Source organism: Sprattus sprattus (assembly GCF_963457725.1).
Source record: "Sprattus sprattus genome assembly, chromosome: 3".
Taxonomy (NCBI): Eukaryota; Metazoa; Chordata; class Actinopteri; order Clupeiformes; family Clupeidae; genus Sprattus; species Sprattus sprattus.
The window spans coordinates 51,077,000-51,094,499 of record NC_137922.1 but is presented as its reverse complement, the minus strand read 5'-3'; the positions used below and the strand labels follow the sequence as shown (position 1 = coordinate 51,094,499).

Sequence of the window (17,500 nt, the reverse complement as noted above, 5' to 3'; positions counted from 1 at the left end):
CGGCGACATTACTCTGAACAGACAACCAAAAAAATGCAAAGTGGGTTTGTATGGCTTCATCATGCATGTGTCGGTTGGTTGTGGGATCCTGAATTAAGAGCTGTCCCACTGATGCCTCTGGGTAACAATGGAAACCAGGCTCGAGACGTAAACGCCAGAGAGACCGGTTACTTTTAGATTAGAATCTCTGACGACGCAGGCAGCCTGCCCAGCTGACCAAAATGATTGTCCGTCTTTGATCTGACTGTTTTATGAGAGTTGTTGCAAAGCAGTAAATTAGAACTAGTCTTTTGATTTTCTGTGAGTTTAGCCTAATGCAAAGACAGAACGCATTCTTTTTTTCAAATAAAAGTGAGGGGGACGGATTGAGGGTCATTCGAATGTGTGTACGTCAGAACCCCCCTGACGTACACGCTATCTGCGCCCATGACTGATTGCTAAGAAAGGGTGGCCAACTCCAAATCTATAATTACTCTCTCAATTACCACACATTACATTAACAGTTCTCACACACTGTCAAAGATGTGCCTATGGTCTATGGATGCCACCTATGTCATATCCTGATTCAGGATTTATTTTTAAATCGGGATTCATTATACCTACTCATGATAACTTAAAAATCCTTTTACCTCTATTTTTTGATACTGAAAGGTTAAGTAGAGCTTTGATTATAACTTGAACTCAAAATGGATTTTTTCCAAAAACCCAATGAGAATGCTTACAGTATATACTGTATGCTATCTATGCATTACAATAATATAGTGGCATCTAACATATAACTCAGTGTTTATCATGACACTGGTACACAATGTGTCCCCTCAGTATTCCCTGGCGTTCCTTCCTTTCCTCATTCCCCCCTTGTTTCCTCTTCATTTCCCTGTGTACCTGCCGTGTCTCCTCATGTTCTACTGGTATTCCCTAGCATTCCCTCAAGGTCCCTCTGCGTTCCGCTAGCATTCCCACTGCAGGCACCTCCCCCTGTTTTAGCGCTCTCCTGTCTCCCTGTGCTCTGCTGCATCCATTCCCAGGATGGATCGGAACGCCCCACACAAGAGCCCATTGTTCTGGAAAGAATTCCAATTGGCCATAAATTGAAAACAGGTGCGTCAGCCTGAGGGGGGTGATGTGTGTGTGTGTGTGTGTGTGTGTGTGTGTGTGTGTGTGATGTGTGTGTGATGTGTGTGTGATGTGTGTGTGTGTGTGGGGGGGGGATACACCAAAGCGTCGCTCTCCCTCCGCTGCGGTGCGGAAGCTCTTTCTAGTTTAAATATAGCGGCCACGAACGCAATCCAATTGGCTGGTGCCGGGCGAGGACGCAATGTCATTGGCATGATGACGCATCCTTGCGTCGGAGGAGCCTTCCTGGCTTGAGAGGGAGCTCGAGCGCTCGTGACCAAGTGAAGCGCCTGCAGTGGTCCACCAAATCACTGGGGGACTGATTGCAGGATTGCACCATGATTTAAAACTCTCTGGTCAGTCCAGGCGATCTTTATACGTTATGTTACATACATAACTTATCCTATAGAAGACTCCTAAGGAATCATTCTTGTGTGTGGTAGGTTGGAGACCTTTGCATATGTGGGTTTGAGAGAGTACCCATACCCCTGATGGGTGCAGAGGTAAAGCAGAAAGAAGGATGGGAATAGTGTGTGAATATAGTCATGGAGGTAGCGGTTGTCCTGTAGCGACACGTGAGACACACGTGCTTTATATCACTAATCCAACCATATGTGGTGCACCAGTGTGTGTGTGTACCTTTGTGTGTGTGTGTGTGTGTGTGTGTGTGTGTGTGCCTTTGTGTGTGTGTGTGTGTGTGTGTGTGTGTGTGTGTGTGTGTGTGTGTGTGTGTGTGTGTGTGCCTTTTGTGTGTGTGAAGGGTTTTCGTCAGCATGCCACACAGCATGTCACACGTGCACCTGCCACGCACACACGGATATGGACTCTCACAGCAATGCAAAGACTGAAACACACACATATCTAGCTGCACCATCTCAGCATGGCATTAAGAGGGGGCCCCTTATTGCTCAGTCTTAGGTGCATTTCCCCTCAAATGAGAAGCAGGTGATGAACTCCATGTGGAGAAGATGGAGGGGTTGGAGGTGCTAGCGGATGCTGCATTCCTGCCCCCCAAAGGAGAGGAAATGGATTGGCAGCATGCTCCCCCCCCCCCATTCCTCTTGCCCCTTCCTTTAATTACTCAATCAACCCCCTCCCACACACACACACACACACACACACACACACACAGACTGTATTGCTTGAGAGCTGCTCGTTAGGGCACACATGAAAGGGTTTGCTTCTCATACATGGCTATTCAGTTTGACCAATATACAAACAGGCACCGGGGTGGAGGACCAAAGCTGTGTGTGTGTGTGTGTATGTGTGTGTGTGTGTGTGTGTGTGTGTGTGTGTGTATGTGTGTGTCTGTGTGTGTGTGTGTGTGTGTGTGTATGTGTGTGTCTGTGTGTGTGTGTGTGTGTGTGTGTGTGTATGTGTGTGTCTGTGTGTGTGTGTGTGTGTGTGTGTGCACATGTGTTTGTGTGTGGGAAAGAGAGTGTGTGTGTGTGTACAGTATGTGTCTACACATGTGAGCTCAAAATACTCTTACATTGAACTTGATCACACACAAACACAAACACACGCGTGCGCTTGCACACACACACGCACACGCACACGCACACACACGCACACACACACACAGAGACACACGCACATAAATCCTCAGTCTCCTGCATTGCTTGAGTGCTAATATAAATGTTTATGGGCGTGTTAACTTAGCAGACTGTTTGGGTTTGGGTTGCCAGGGGTGTGGTTCGGCCCGTCTGAAAGCCCGGACTGATGTTAAACATTTGCACAGTGTCCAATAAGTCATTGGTATGACTGCGGTTCCACGTCCCACCCTCCACTCTGAAACAAGACGTTCTTTGATCCGCCAGCTTCCCCCGTGTTCCCTCTGAGGACCCTGCAGCCATCTCAGGACCCACTGAGGACACAGTAGAGGCACCAGAAAGCCCTGTCTAAATAGAGAAATGCACAGTCTAGACCTGTGGTTCTAAAGCAGAATACTGCCTTGTATGACCTGCATGAAAAACCAGCATATCCACTGAATGTAGTTGGAGTGGACCAGGAGTTACATGTTACCTGTTTATGTACATTAACATATGGTACGTGTTCATCTGGACCACAATGTTCCAGTGAAGCCCATGCTGTGTGTTCGTCTGGAGCATGAGTGTCAGGACTGCAGTGCTGTAGATGGGGCTGTGGTCGGGGCCCGCTGCAGCGATCCGGTTCGCCCAGCAGAGAGTCTGGCCTCCAGCTTCGGCAGTACTGGTGCAGCATATGGCCCTGGGGGTGGGGAACAGAGCTAGTGTTTGTTCATGTATTCAGACCCTGGTGACCCGCACACACACACACACACACACACACACACACACACACACACACACACACACACACACACACACACACACACACACACACACACACACACACACACACACATATATTTCCACCCAGACGGTCTGTTTTACTGTGATTGTTTGTGTCAGGCCGGAATTCTAATGGAATTCTCTGCATTCCGCCGGCACCATCAGCCCAGAACAAACGTGGGCCTTTCACCTACACTTCTAGAACTTTCTGCTGGGGAGGATATTCTTATTAGTACTTATTATAAAACAATTGGGTTCTATCGCGTTATTTAGCTGTTTCTGATTGGACGAGAGACGTTCAATGAGTTGGATTATCCGTCAACATACCAACAGTTTGGGACTTTTCACAGCTAATAATAAATCACTCCGTGATGAAAAATTTGCGTTGATGATAGCAGTTCATTCAAAATTCTTAAAATTCCAAACCAAGACATTGACAATGGAACTATTTTTGTTGCGGAGAAACAATGGCAAAATAAACCATTTTGAATCAATAACTTCGTGTTGAAATGTTGATTTGTTGACGGTACAATTGTTTTATAAAAGCAATATAGCACTCGTAGGAGTGGGGTAGGTAAGAGATAATCCCACGGGTGTTGTTGCCTACGCCACTCGGCCTGCTGCCTCGGTGGCTACGGCCGAACACCACCTGTGGGATTATCCCTTACCTACCCCACTCCCACTCGTGCTATATCGCTTAAATAACACGTCCCGCTGTTTCTAATCTTATTAATTCCCCTCTTACTTCAGAAATCAGAAAAATAACTTGATGTGTGTTTTGGCGACACGTTTTTTTTCCCACTAACATCCCAGTTGGTGTCTGAGGGAGTTGGTATAATTCTAATGAAGTATCTGATGCATACTGTACAGAAAGACCATAAAGAACAGACACCCCTAAACCCCCTTCAGACCACCATGGTCTTGGAGGCATTTCAACTTCAAACCAAGCTCTGCCGAAAGGCTGTGAGCTTTCCCATGAGTGGAGCGGAGAGGAGAGGAGAGGAGAGGAGAGGAGAGGAGAGGAGAGGAGAGGAGAGGAGTGGAGCGGAGAGGAGAGGAGAGGAGAGGAGTGGAGAGGAGAGGAGAGGAGTGCAGAGGAGAGGAGAGGAGAGGAGAGGAGTGGAGAGGAGAGGAGAGGAGAGGAGAGGAGAGGAGAGGAGAGGAGAGGAGTGGCGAGGAGAGACGAAGGAGAAGTGGAAGGGCAAGCAGCCCTTTTTTTAGGGAATCCCAGGTGGCCCTGCAGCTCGAGGAGAGAAAGAGCAAAAAATTGTGCAGGGTGTTCCCACTCGTCCTGCTACGGCCCCGGCTATGTCTCTGTTTCTCTCTCCCCCTCTCTATTTCTCTCTCTTTCTTTCTCTCTCTCATTCTCTCACCCTTCTTTGAATCTCTCCTTCTCTCTCTCTCTCTCTCTCTCTCTCTCTCTTTCTTTCTCTCTCTTAGTGCTTCATATTTGGCACTGCCTGCATGTTCTTCTAAGAAGACAACCAACATTAAATCCATATAGTCAATTAAGGGGAAAAAGGGAAAATGGTAATCAGGTATTTTGAAATAGGGCTTTTCAGTGCGGTGTAGAAGAGAGTGTAAATGCCTCAGCTATTCAGATAGTCATACATCCTATCCCATGTCCTCTTGAAAAACACAAAATTAAAATGAGCTTTGTTGACATGTATTGTCCACTTTCTCACCTTCTCTCTCTCCTCTCTCTCTGTGATCCCCTCTTTCTCACTATGTCGTCCTCTCACCCTCTTTCTCTCTCCTCTCTCTCTGTGATCCCCTCTTTCTCACTCTGTCGTCCTCTCACCCTCTTTCTCTCTCCTCTCTCTCTGTGATCCCCTCCTTCTCACTCTGTCGTCCTCTCACCCTCTTTCTCTCTCCTCTCTCTCTGTGACCCCCTCTTTCTCACTCTGTCGTCCTCTCACCCTCTTTCTCTCTCCTCTCTCTCTGTGACCCCCTCTTTCTCACTCTGTCCTCCTCTCACCCTCTTTCTCTCTCGTCTCTCTCTGTGATCCCCTTTCTCTCATGCTGTCATCCTCTCTCAACCTCTTTCTATCTCCTCTCTCTGTGACCCTCTCTTTCTCACTCTGTTGTCCTCTGTTGCCCTCTTTCTCTCTCTCCTCTCTCTCTCTGTGATCCCCTCTTTCTCACTCTGTCGTCCTCTCTCACCCTCTTTCGCTCTCCTGCAGTGCTCACAGACTTAATATTGTGGAGAAGGTGTTGAGAGTGGGTGTTGCGGATGAGACAAGTCATTGTGAGGGGTCATTCAGGGACACACCCCTTCTCGCTCTCTCTCTCTCTCTCTCTCTCTCTCAATCTCTCTCTCACACACATACACACAAACACACACACACACACACACACACACACACACACACACACACACAGTCCGTTAGAACACAGAGCCTTCTGTCCTCAGGCCACCAGGGAGAGAGAAACTTGACAACCTGTTTCTTTCCAGCCTGCTGTACACACACACACACACACACACACACACACACACACACACACACACACACACACACACACACACACACACACAGATCTATATTCATAAATGACTACAGAATTGACCTAAAGTAACATAATGCATGCAAAGTTAGCAATACTGTAAATGTGGAGGCTCACACTCTTTCTCAGATCAGATAAATGAAGGTAGCTGCCTTGTCACTCCACCTAGTCTGGCCAGGAGATATAAACAGTGAACAGTATAAACAGTGGGATCTCTATTGGGGGTTTATTGAGATCATACCCCAATGATGAAAAACTGCACTCCCTTTTCTGTAGAGTTAATGGTCTCTGCCTCGTCCAATGTCATATATATTTGGACACTTTGTGGCCCATAGGTGAAAGCTTTGAAGCAGTCCAGTGTCTTTGCAAAGACAGGGCTCAAAGTAGTGCTGAATGGTTTACGAAGTTAAGTCAGTGGTGGGTATACGTTTCAGGAAAGCCAGCGCAGCCGGCCTTGTTTTCCGGAGGTTTGTTCCACAATCCTACGTTTTTAACAAGTGGTTCCCTGACGTCTTCCCGAGTCCCATAGTGCCAGCGTTACGTCTGACCATGTGAGACGTGTCCACATGCACCCAGTCTCCCTGAGCCGGAGGCCCGAGACTGAGGTTTGGCTCCCGAGGTGGAGAGCTTGTGCCCGCTCAGCTGTGCGCCATGCCTCCCACTCCAGGCTAATTAGAGGAAAACATTCCATAAACAACTTTAACGACCTGTTACCCCCAGCATAATTGCCTTTTATGAACCGTGAATGCGTCTTGCAGCCTCTACTCAGTCTCTGTGTCTGTTTTTGTTTGTGTGTGTGCATGTGTCTCTCTCGGTGGACATGTGTGTGTGGTTACAGTGTGGTGAGGTTTAAAGACATGAGGTAATTATTTGTTGTCATTTTCTTCGTATAACCAATCTATATAACTCAGTTACCGTCATGGTTCCAAAATCTTTAGCCTTTGGTATAACAGGCCTAATTACGGTAACATGTGTTGAAGAGTTTAAATACTGTGGAGTCATCTGGTTTGACTGTCTCTTTCCCCTGCGTTAGCATGTATGTAGCAGAATCGTCTGTGTTGGGAGTGCTGACCACACGTCCAGTTCGGTCCACACGTCCAGGCGGTTTCATATTGTATTAGTTGTATTCTCAGTCAACAGGCTATCAGAGCTAGCCTGGCTACGCCGGCCTTTTGCCCCCAGCATATTGCACCCAGCCTAGTGCACCCAGCCTATTTCCCCCAGCCTATTGCAGCCAGCCTAGTGCACCCAGCCTATTGCACCCAGCCTATTGCACCCAGCCTAGTGCACCCAGCCTATTGCACCCAGCCTAGTGCACCCAGCCTATTGCACCCAGCCTAGTGCACCCAGCCATTTGCACCCAGCCTAGTGCACCCAGCCTATTGCACCCAGCCTAGTGCACCCAGCCTATTGCACCCAGCGCACTCTGGGTCTGGTTATACCAGGCCATATCACAGCGCCCAATGACACACACTCTGTTGAGGTTCACAGTCCCATCTCCACACGGAGAGAGCGTTGTACTGATGAGCTGTGAGATGCTCTGAGATGATCTTCTCCGCTGTAGTGTGGACTGTAACTGCCCCCGGAGGGCACAATGAATTTGCCCTCTTGTACGATTTGACCCTCTTGCCAGCGTTCTCCGCTGTACCCGGTCACGGGCAATGTGCCCAGGAAATCTGGGGGAGCGTGGAGTCAAAGAGCTCCCCTTGATGACACCCTCTACGCTGCTTTGTCTTCTGTCTTTTCGTCTCTCTTTCTTTCTCACTAACTGTCTCTGCCTTCATCTATCTTTTAGTCATTTTTTTCCAAGCCTTTCTCCTTTTCTCTGCTTCATTGGTTTCTTTCAGAAGAACTCACAGAAGAATTGAGATGAAAAAGGGTAATTACACTCCCTGTTAATCCTTACTTTCCATCTTTGTGACAATTTCATCTTCTCCCTACTTTTTTCTCTTTCTCTCTGTCTCTTTTTGTCTGTCCCTGCTCTCTCTCTAAATTTCTCCCCCCCCCCCCACACACACACCATATTTTTAGCAGGGCCTTGTATCTGGGGATGTGGACCATGTTTGTATCTGTGTGAGTGTGTGTGTGTGTGTGCGTGCGTGCGTGCGTGCGTGCTTGCGTGCGTGCGTGTTTGTGTGATGTGCCATTGTATGTGACAATAACTGGGGGCATGATCCTGAGTGACTGTGACAGGGCCCTCCCTATGGACGACGCCTCTGCACTCAGTGGACAGCAGCTCCAATGCACCAGCCTGTCCATCAACCCCCATCAGCCTCTCACTAGACCTCTGCCCCAGTGGAACATACCCACTCCCTCCCTCTCAGCACCAAACAACCTGTGTTTGCTCACACACTCACACTCACACACACACACACACACACACACACACACACGCACACGCACATGCACACGCACACACACACACACACATACACACACACACACACTCTTGCCAGACTTATTGTGAGTAGAAGAAGCAGCAAGCTGGTGAACACTACCATTATGAAATGCTATGAGGTGGAGAATTGATGCTGTATGTGCCGTAGCTACTTAGCTCGCTACTCATAATGGATGAAGGTACATGGATGTTTTACGTGCTTTATGAGAGCAGGTAGCAGTTGATGGATGGTGGATGATGATGCTTGTGTTCCCAAACACAAGGGAAAATAAAAACAGAGAGATGCGGTGTGACAGCCCTTTGGAAAGCCTGTAAGAAATGAGACAAAGAAGACCACATCTTCATGATCGGTGTTCATGTGGCCAATTCATCTCACAGTATGTTGAAAGCCTGGGGCTTTGGGGCCAAGGTTAAAAACATTCAAACAGCTTAACCCTGCACATCTACTGAACTGGGAATGGAGTGCAACAGGCCTGTTACCAAATCAAACTGTTATACTGTGTGTGTGTCTGAGCATGTGCGTACATGCATGTGTGTGTGTGTGTGTGTGTGTGTGTGTGTGTGTGTGTGTGTGTGTGTGTGTGTGTGTGTGCGTGTGTGTGTGTAAGAACAGGGAAGGATATCCCATGCTGCTGTTAGCAGGTTAGCAGACTTTCCCACCCCAGACAGTCTTTAGGCCCAGCTGGGCTGCTGCTTCTGCTGCTGCTGGCGCAGCCAAGCTCAGGACAGATGTTGGATACAGCTACACACTCACAGTTCACTTTCAGGACAAAGTCTGTGAGTGTGGGTAGGGGTGTGTGTGTGTGTGTGCCTCTCTGTGTGTGTGCGTGCCTCTCTCCGTGTGTGTGTACAGTATGCATCTGAAAAACCCAGACACAGGGAATCCTTGCCCCTGGGTGCCATTTCAGCACTAAGTGGTTGACAAACAGAGAGAGACCTGCAGACTGGGGAAGAGGTCACAGGCAGGCCACGACTCTAACCCAGACGTCTGGATGCCTCTCTCAAAGGTGCTGCCACGCCTTCTCTCTCCCACTGACACTGACACACACACACACACACACACACACACACACACACACACACACACACACACACACACACACAGTCCTATACACACACATACAGTATACACACACACCCATCTGAGTCTTACTGGCTGCTCTCCAAAAATGCTCTTTCTGGGAGCTCCTCTGTCGCTGTGACGTCTCAGGGGAAAAGAGCTCATTGATCATGGAGACTGGGTCTGCCCTGGGGCCAAGACCAGGCACTGCTCTGGGCTGCTACCAGAACTCTCTGTCCGGGCAGCAGACTTGTGTGAAATTGTGCCTCCCAGACCTGGGCAAGATTGACACCACAGGGATGGTCAAATGGCTAATGCTAAGAGTACATAGTACACATAGTATAAATGCTAAGAGGACATAGTACATCGATGCTAAGTATACTATACATACACAATGCATAGTACAGATGCTGAGACGACATAGTACATAGATGCTAAGTATACAATTTACATTCACAATACATAGTACAGATGCTAAGTAAGTAGTGGGGAAGCTGTAGGTTTATCTTTAAATGTCTCATTCATACATGTGGATGTGGGTTGTATGATACATGTATGAAGAGGTTGGTTGTATCTGTAAGAATGCTACATGGTTGTGGTGGTGTGAAGCTCAGGAATGGTAACTGTGTCTCTTCCAAAGCTCATGGAAATGTTCTATATGTTAGTGTGTGTTGTGTGTATATAGAGGAGTGTGTGTGTGTGTGTGTGTGTGTTTGTGTATGTTTGTCGGTGACTGACGTATTTGTGAAATATATAATGGCCAGCATTGCCATGGCAACAGTGTTAGTAGACTGCACCGCGTTGGTTGACCGGTGCATTCGGAGCACACAAGCTTTCTCTCTCTCACACACACGTACATATACACACACACAAATGCGCGCACACACATGTACACACACACATGCACACACACACACACACACACACACACACACACACACACACACACACACACACACACACACACACACACACACACACACACACACACACACACCAGGCGTCAGAGAGCGGTCAGCTCGTGCTGCGAGCGCCATGTTGAGTCGTGCCCATTCTCTCACCCCTGCGAGCCGGGGCTCGTTTGTCTGCGCAGGAGAGAGAAAGAGAGAGAGAGAGAGAGTGAGTTGTCACCGGCAACCACATGTCCAGCCAGGTCCCTCTCTCCCCTCCCTGACCCGACCAGACCTTACCTGCACCAGCAGAGGCGTTGCTAGGGGGAAAAAAACAACAACATCAAATGCGTCCAGGACTTGGCAGCCGCTTCCCACGCCTCCTGTGGTGACTGTGCAGACTGGTCAGCTGCAGCTAGAGGAGACACAGGGCATTGTGGGATTTGTAGGGACAGACAGAGAGAGGGGGTATTGAGAAAAAATGAGGGGAGGGGAAGATGAAATGAGAGAAAGAAAGAGAGGGAGAAATCGAAAGAGAGAGCGATTTGGAAACAAGCTAAACAGATTGGGGCCGAGAGAGAGAGATCCAGACGGATAGCAAGAAGGAAAGAAAAGAGAAACAATGATGGAAATAGAGAGAGATATACAGGGGAAATATAATTAAGGAATGAGAGGGTGAGAACGACAGAGCGAGGGAACGAGGCAAGGAAACAGACAGAGAGGGAGATAGAGAGAGAGAGAGAGAAAGAAAGAAAAAGAGAAATCGTACAAATCGTTCTTTTTTAAAAAATTCAGTAGATTTGTTCTGCAAAGAGGCCGAGGCTGAATGAGGCTACATATGCGCGTGTGTGTGTGTGAGTCTGTCTATGTGTGTGTGTGTGTGTGTGTGTGTGTGTGTGTGTGTGTGTGTGTGTGTGTGTGTGTTTAAATACAACATATGTGATGTACATATGAATACATAAGTACATTACACCTATAGTCACCTCAAATTAAGTGAGTCCATCTTACTTTGAATATTCCTTTCGTATGTCTTGTCAGGTTGCATCCATGTTTTGCCATTCCAGGGAAGGGGGACAGTGCTTTGCGTATGTGTGGTTGGGGTGAGGGTGGTGATCTTTTCTGTGTCTATAATCTCAAGCTTCTGAAATGTAATACTGAAATATGGCAGCTTCTCCCAGGGGCTGTGTCAGAGCTGCTGTTTTTGTAAATGTACATGGGGTCGAGGGTCGGAGGGCTATGAGGAGGAGGAGGAGGAGGAGGAGGAGGAGGAGGAGGAGGAGGAGGAAGAGGAGATCAGGTCAGGTCAGGCCATATGTCTCAAATGTGGAAGCCTTGCAAACTTAATTGGTACACACAGACATGAATGCCTTTTTCTTTGTGCACACACACACACACACACAAACACACATACACACATACACACACACACTGTGGTACCACAAGCTGGGCTGGTGGTTCCACTAGGTTGGAATGGGAGTGAATTACCTCAAAAGGCCTATACGGGGCAGGCTCTAGGACCCTGGGGAGGTGCTCTGGGGACTAGGAAGGTCAGGTCACTGATTGCAAGCTCAGGTGCAAATGGTTAGAGTAGGTTGGCACCTGAGCAGGAACGAGTTTGAAAAGAGTTGAGAGTGGGGACAGACCACCGTTGGTATGATTTAAGTTTGGAGCAACTGTTTTGCCTTTGAAGAAGTTTTATGTTTGACTTTTTGTTAGTTAATAAACCAAATTCCTCATTTGAAAGCATTTTTGCCTGCTCTGTCCAGTGATTACGCACTGCCCTACACCCCGCTCAGTGGTAAAGCCTCTCATGATGCCACATGTGGTGGAGAATGCGGGCAAGAGGGCGTAGGTGCTAATGAGCAGAAGTGAAGGAATCGACAGCTTGGTGAAACTTTTTCCAGGACTTCACACAAGCTGAACGAAAAAAACGAAATGGAGGAACTGGTGAAGATGCTGGTGGAGAGCCAGACGGCCCAGCTGGAGACCAGTGCAGCCTTGCTACAGATGCAGCGGATGGACAATCCGTCTGAAGCTGACCTACAGGAGGTTGCGAAGAAGCACGCCCGGTCTGATGAGATGTTTGAGAGAGTCCAGGAGAGGCTAACTCAGATGAGCAGGGCCGCAGCATTTGAAATGACTGCCACAGGGAAACGTCCGGCAGAGGTGTTCAAGAACCAACAAGGGGCTGAAGGGCAGAAGGTAAGAGAAATGCTTTCTGCCGTGATTCAAATGGTGCAGCCTGAAGCTGACCAGGTCTGGGAGGCCCTGCCTGAGATTGCCGAAGAAGGGGTAGCAACGCTGGCCAGCACCAAAGAGCTGGTGGTCCTAGGGGGCGATGATGAATGTGCCGATGATGAAGAGTATGACAGCGGTGATGATGATTTCGATGTTGATGAACATTATGTCGATGAAGAGTATGACCGTCACGGCTGTGTTGAAGATGTTGATGTTGGTGAAAATGATGTCAATGATGATGAAGAGTATGACAGTGACTGTGAGGTTGAAGATGCTATTGACAAAGTTACTGTTGATGAAGATGATGATGATGCCGTCGATGAAGCTGGTGGGGAGGAGTATGACACAGACGATGATGCCGACCTCGGTGAAGAGGGGGACCAGACAAGCGTGGCTGCCCCTGCCGAGAGGAGAGAGATGTGCCTGTTCACCGGCTACCAGCACAGAGTGGTAGTAGCATGTCCCACAGTCGAACCTACCAAAGAGAGGGGCCCCTTTGAATTAATTGAAGAAGGCAAATACAGCGCAGCCAAGGGCAAAGCTAGCTTCGAAATGGTCATTGAAGAGATTCCAGTGAAGCACAGCTGCAGCAAGAACCTCGACATCCATGAGGTACAGGTGGGCTGGTCTCTGGCCAATGGCAGCCTTCGGTTGGGTGAGGAAGAGCACTCCAGTGTTTACTCCAGCAGGGTCAAGAAGTCCACCAACAGCGAAACTGAGGGCTATGGTGAGCCCACGGCACGTCTTGATGCACAGAGACTGAACGCTCAGAACGAGCAAAAGAGACAGAGGGTCCACGACCGGAAGGGGGATGGATAGACTCCAAGGAAAAAAGAAGCTGGACAGACAAACTGGGAACTGACACAGGGAAGAAACGGTCTTGATAATTGTTAAAAAAAGAAAAAAAAAAAGGAAAATACCCTCAATGAAGAGGGGGGGTGGGAAGGACATTTTGTGTTTTGTTGTTAAATAACCTATTGGGGTCCTGAAAAGTGTTATGTAAGGTGGTTTTGTGCTTAGCTTTGGATAATCGAATTAAGCCCTCCTTTAACCTCCCGGGAGGGGCATGAAGTTGAGGGGAAGGGTATGTGGTACCACAAGCTGGGCTGGTGGTTCCACTAGGTTGGAATGGGAGTGAATTACCTCAAAAGGCCTATACGGGGCAGGCTCTAGGACCCTGGGGAGGTGCTCTGGGGACTAGGAAGGTCAGGTCACTGATTGCAAGCTCAGGTGCAAATGGTTAGAGTAGGTTGGCACCTGAGCAGGAACGAGTTTGAAAAGAGTTGAGAGTGGGGACAGACCACCGTTGGTATGATTTAAGTTTGGAGCAACTGTTTTGCCTTTGAAGAAGTTTTATGTTTGACTTTTTGTTAGTTAATAAACCAAATTCCTCATTTGAAAGCATTTTTGCCTGCTCTGTCCAGTGATTACGCACTGCCCTACACCCCGCTCAGTGGTAAAGCCTCTCATGATGCCACAACACACACAAAGACACATTCTTTAGTTTATTGAGTTTGGAATTTAAAATAAATGTCAACATTTCACAGAAATAGTCTTACCAACACCCCCTGCCATATCTGTATAGCTGCCCCCCTCTCTCTTGCTTGTTGCCTGGGTCAGACTAAATCTGCTGTAGACTGGCTCTAGTCATAGGGGCTCTTCAGCATGGGATGGTCCACAGTGAGGGAGAGGCTCTCCTCTACTCCTCCCTTTGCCTTCCTCTCTCCTCTCTTTATTATCCACTCTCTCCTCCACTTTCCTCTCTCTCATCTTCTCTCTTTGCCTTCCTCTCTTCTCTCTCTCCTCCACTTTCCTCACTCTCCCTGCCTTCCTCTCTCCTCTCTCCATTATCCACTCTCCTCTCCTCTCTGCCTTTCTCTCTCCTCCCATTATTCTCCTCTCTCCTCTTCTCCTTCTTCTTTTCCATCCTCTCTCCTTTTCTCCTCCTCCTCCTCTTCCGCCTCTCATCATGGCTGTCCCACTAGCCCATGACTGCCACTGCCATTTCCCCTAGTCAAGGTCACCTGTCATGCCTGGCTGTGGCGGCGGCTTAACTGGGGTGTCAAAGTGTGACAAAAGCCATTAAGATTTAGAGAGATAGCGGGCGGAAAAAATGCTGAGAAACACACTTTCTCTCTCCCACCACGGCCTGAATTGGCTGAGGCATATAGGGGATGGAATAAGGGAGAGTGGAGTGGGGGAAGGGGGTAGATGGAGATAAAGAGATGGAGAGAGAGAGAAGAGAACTTGACGGAGTGAGAAAGAGAAACACCTGATGAGGGACAAGACAGAGAGAATCAGAAAGAGTGAAGGGGTGATAGAGAGGAAGAGAGAGAGAGAGATAAAGAGAGGAAGAGAGAGAAGTTAGAAAAATAGAAAACTGATGAAGAGAAAAAGGCTAGAAAAGTAATGAAATGAGAGAGAGAGAGAGAGAGAGAGAGAGAGACTAAAGGAATGAAGGTGAGAAGAAGGAATCGGAGGGAGACACAGATAGAGAAAAGTGAGAGATAGAGAGACGAAATGAGAAAGATGACTAAGTGACAAAGAACTCTGCTGGGTTGAGAAGTCCCATCTACACAGACACACAAGCTTTCTCTCTCTCACACACACACACACACATACACACACACACACACACACACACACACACACACACACACACACACACACACACACACACACACATACACACACACACACACACACACACACACAAACACCTCACATACACAGCTGAGTCTACAGTCTGGAATCATTATAGTGCTCCACTCAATTATGGCTACAGACACAACTTAATTTGTGGTGACACACACACACACACACACACACACACTGTGGTTTCCATCAGGGAGGGCGGCCCCCTGCCCCCCCAACCCCACTATCCCAAATGTTTCCAAAGTGATTCATAAGCGTAGCTCCATGTTAGCCACTGTGTTAGATGCTGTCCTAGCATTGCAAAGCTGGCAGCAATGAGGCACTGAGTAGAGTCTCATGTTGGACAGCTAAATGGGAACCAGCTGGGAAAACATGGCGGAGGAAATGACGTCGCTCCCCGAGTCACATAGGAAACACTACAGCAGTGCTGAGGTGCAAAGAAGAAAACTTGATCCACATGTCTGGGTGACCCACGGACATGTTTACACACACAAACAATTACGCATTCCCACACACACGCTTGTTCTCTCTTTTTCTCCCTCTCTCTTGCTCTCTTTCACTCTCACACACATACACACATACACACACAACCACACACACACACACACACACACACACACACACACACACACACACACACACACACACACACACACACACACACACACAGTCTCTCTCTCTTTCCCCCACACACACACACACACACACACACACACACACACACACACACAAACACACATGCACACTAACACACACACACACACACACACACACACACACACACACACACACACACACACACACACACACACACCCACACACACACACGCACACGCACACACGCACACGCACGTGTGCCGTGTTTTCCTCATAGAGCTGTTTGCCCTTGGCCACATGTTCGTTGTGCTGGTAGGCCACACGAACGCAGTGGAATTCATGGATCATTAAGCAAATGCATACATCAGGAAAACGGCAGTCAGTGTTATTTGCATAAAGCCTTAATTGCAAACTGAGCAAACACAAATCTCGTGTTGACATTAACGCTGACCATCTGTTTGTTCACTATCGGCACGGGGAGGCTGTGCCTGGTCCTGAGTATTTGTGCCGCCATGATGAAGACATTTTAGTCTTTGCCAGCCCTTGAATTATGATAAAGTGGAGATCCTTCATTACTGTAATTAGGAGAACAGAAGATTCAGCATTTGTAACACAGGTGTTCTGCTCAAGATTTCCTTGTATTACTGCAAACGATATCTCCTTATGACCGTTTAGGATTGAATGACTGTAAATACATATATATGTATTTATGAATTATATGATAAATTATAACGTTTCCCTGCTTTGCTTTTCCACATATGACTGTCCATGCTTGGCCACCACAGTCTCTTCTCCAGTGTTAAAGCTGACATCCACGAGTGTCACACACTAAATACGCCACAAAACTGCATTCTGCATTGGGCTTTTTCCCATCCGGTACATGCATATGGCAAAATATGGGGGCTGACTGAAGTCATTTGGTCTTAATGTGAGTGCCACTGGTTTAGGGTTACTGCATTTATAATGCTTTGAGCCAACACACCTCGTGAAGGGGAAGCTCAGGTCAGGACTGCAGACTCGTACAGAACACAAATGCAAAGAAGGGCCACACTGAAGCTATGAGTGGTTGAGCTGTTCCACTCCTCCAGGACAGAAAGTTTCACCCAGATGCAAAAAAAACATTCTCATCAAAGGTGTGCTCCCTGGTTGTCAAGCCCCTTACCTTAGTGTTGTTTGCACCTTGTTAAACTACTACTACAGATGTTTCTGGCCCACAGCACAGCAACAGAGTAGAACCATCTGGAACCTTTCGCTGGTGTCTTTCCAGAACACTGCAGGTGTCTCTACTAGCGGCCAAAGCAGGTTGTTCCTATTAGACCAGAGCTGAATGGTCCCTGTATAGAGGAGAGCCTGTGAGTGGTGCGTGTGTCCTACTCATGCATGTTGTGGGTCGTCACACAGAGGCTGAGTGCAGATGATGAGGCCCCTGGCTGTACTGAGTGGTGTGTTTCTTTTTATCACACTTTAATTAGTCACCTAATGAGGGATCTTCAAAGCTATTGTGTTCTCTGGTGTGTGTGTGTGTGTGTGTGTGTGTGTGTGTGTGTGTGTGTGTGTGTGTGTGTGTGTGTATGTGTGTGATGTGTGGTTTTGTCATGTCCCTGTTCCCCGCTGCTAACCCCCGTCCCACGTGAGGCTCACACCATTACACCCTCATAACCGCATGCACCCCAGGGGCTTCCTGCTCCTCGTGCTAACGAGGAAACGGGAAACGCGGTGCGTGTCGCTG

The 17,500-nt window shown here is 48.1% G+C and overlaps 1 protein-coding gene across 1 annotated transcript in view; it reads left to right on the top strand.

Moving 5' to 3' along the window:
* Positions 1 to 17,500, top strand: part of LOC308362833 (tensin-1-like) — a gene marked incomplete at both ends in the record, with an annotated part of 72,554 nt that overhangs the window by 18,233 nt on the left and 36,821 nt on the right. The gene's annotated exons all lie outside the window — the stretch shown is intronic.